This window comes from Colias eurytheme, chromosome 2, assembly GCF_061535395.1.
Source record: "Colias eurytheme isolate Ceu_HAF_F1 chromosome 2, ilColEury1 Martin Lab GWU primary, whole genome shotgun sequence".
Classification (NCBI taxonomy): Eukaryota; Metazoa; Arthropoda; class Insecta; order Lepidoptera; family Pieridae; genus Colias; species Colias eurytheme.
The window spans coordinates 8,557,760-8,560,711 of record NC_142981.1 but is presented as its reverse complement, the minus strand read 5'-3'; positions in this window follow the sequence as shown (position 1 = coordinate 8,560,711).

Below are 2,952 nucleotides of genomic sequence, written 5' to 3'. Positions count from 1 at the left end.
CTTGTGTTTTTTTCCGACCTACCTTTCTTCATTGTTCTTGGTCTCGACTTGGCTAATTTATGTCGAAAAATTGTGATCCGGATAAATTGCTTGCAATTAGCGCGCTTAGCGCGTAGCCCAAAGTCCTTCAGGCTTCAGATGCGGGGTGCGCCGTGTGTGTTAGTCAGTTCAAGAAACGAATCTTCAATGGCGGCCAAAGCTGACTTTGACAGATGGTAGGATCAGCAAAAAAGAAAATAAAAATAACGTAAATTGATAATTATTTTATTAATTATTTCAAATTGTTTGTTGACAAACTTTTTTGTTATTGTATTTATGTATTTATATGAATTATCATATTTACGTATACAGAATGTAATAAAATCCCCATAATACTTGTAATAAGCCCATAAAACTGAACAACTTTTCCCAAAGAACATATTATTTTGTCAAATTCCAATAAAACATTATTTACTTTCGCAAATGCATAATTGTCATTGTAAATTTATGATAAAAACCATTATAGGGAAAATCAAATACATTTTAGTGATTTTATTTTTCCATTTTTTTTTGTATACCGTACGGCCGTGTGTGAGCGAGAGGGAATGATAAGCGCCGCCATTGAAGATTCTGACTAATACCATCGATGATCGAATCACAGAGCAATTATTAGTCAGTTCAATAAAGAAACGAATCTTCAATGGCGGCCAAAGCTGACTTTGACAGATGGTAGGATCATCAAAAAAGAAAATAAAAATAACGTAAATTGATAATTATTTTATTAATTATTTCAAATTGTTTGTTGACAAACTTTTTTGTTATTGTATTTGTGTATTTATATTAATTATCATATTTACGTATACAGAATGTAATAAAATCCCCATAATACTTGTAATAAGCCCATAAAACTGAACAACTTTTCCCAAAGAACATATTTTGTCAAATTCCAATAAAACATTATTTACTTTCGCAAATGCATAATTGACATTGGAAATTTATGATAAAAACTATTATAGGGAAAATCAAATACATTTTAGTGATTTTATTTTTCCATTTTTTTTTTGCATACCGTACGGCCGTGTTTGAGCGAGAGGGAATGATAAGCGCCGCCATTGAAGATTCGTTTCTTTAAAGAACTAACTAATACCTACCTAATTAATAGCTTCGAAATTCGAATGTTCCCATGTTCATTTCACAATAATTTAAATTTTAACGGCTTCATAACGAAAGAAATACGACAAAAATAAAATTAGAAAAAAGGATCAAAAAGATAATGCGTAAAATTACAAACAGTACAATATCACAGACAATATTATGATAAATTATTTAATATTTATGTTAATTATTGTTACCATGTATAAAATTAATATTTTTGAATTCAGAAAAAAAAACTGTTTTTTGTTTTAAAAAACAAACTGTAGATCAAAGACAATAAACTACTCACCTTTATAGAATAGTGAAATAAAAGGACATAAATATAAAATTATTCCCATTTCCATTATTTTATACCTATTCCATTATTTTAGGTACTTACTTACATGAACTATCCCCGTTTTCCAATTACAGCACTAGAGCGCATTATGCGGCATAATGCTTAACGTTGAATGTTCCAACTACAGCAAAGCTTCGCACAATCGAGCACTAGAAAAAGTAATGCCCGTGAATTGATGCGTGCAATCGATTTAGTAATTAATAATAATTGTTGGAAAAAAAAATTAAAGCTTTCGTTTCATTGTAGTTTTTTCGAAATAATCAAAGTTAATTCAAATTGTGTTAAAAAAATAAATATAAGTATGGATGAAGGTACAAACATTGAAAAAAATGTTAATGAAATAATCAAAATCCAAATTACTTACCCCGTTTTCCAATTACAGAGCATAATGCGACTCAGTGCCGCACAATGCCGAATTATGCTGATGCTTCATTGGAACATGAAACACGCCAGCAGGTTGCGCTAATTTCAGTGTTGAAAAAAAAAATATTCATAGAGTTAGCAAAAACCTCATTAATGTGTAAATAAAGTGGTATACATAATAATTGGTTGAAAAATATTTACGGTTATTTTAAGTAATTTGGATTTTGATTATTTCATTAACATTTTTTTCAATGTTTGTACCTTCGTCCATACTTATATTTATTTTTTTAACACAATTTGAATTAACTTTGATTATTTCGAAAAAACTACAATGAAACGAAAGCTTTAAATTTTTTTCCAACAATTAATAATTACTAACGATAAATCGATTGTACGCATCAATTCACGCGCATTACTTTTTCTTGTGCTCGATTGTGCGAAGCGTTGCTGTAGTTGGAACATTCAACGTTAAGCATTATGCCGCACAATGCGCTCTAGTGCTGTAATTGGAAAACGGGGTTAAAATAACCGTAAATATTTTTCAACCAATTATTATGTATACAACTTTATTTACACATTAAATGAGGTTATTGCTAACTCTATGAATATTTTTTTTTTCAACATTGGAAAACAGCTATGACCGCATCCTTGGACAGTGGACAAAAAAAATAAAATGTCTAGCGTTGGCAGAATCAAGCAGATTATAAATAATCACATTCACGATCGAAAAATCCAACAGCACTACCCCGAAGATCTTTTAACCATTTCACCGTTTTACCCCTAAAAATGGCAAATTCATTTTCGAATAATGACACTAGAATCGCTATATCACTGGCGGCTGGCGGAGGTTCGTATTCGTTTTTGATTTCGTATTTTCTTTGACAAGGGCGATGGACGATTGAGATCACAGAACAGTAAAGTAATTGAGATGCTCCATCTGCCTTTTATTTTGTAATCTAAAGGATCACTGATACAATTTACTAAGTCAACATTAATGCAAGTTACTCAGAAAGGTATTTTTCTTTTTAGCCAGAACTGTATAAAATACTTTTTTATTTTTAAATAAATAAATATTTACACACATATTTACATATTGTAAGTCCCTTGTGAGTTGTGGT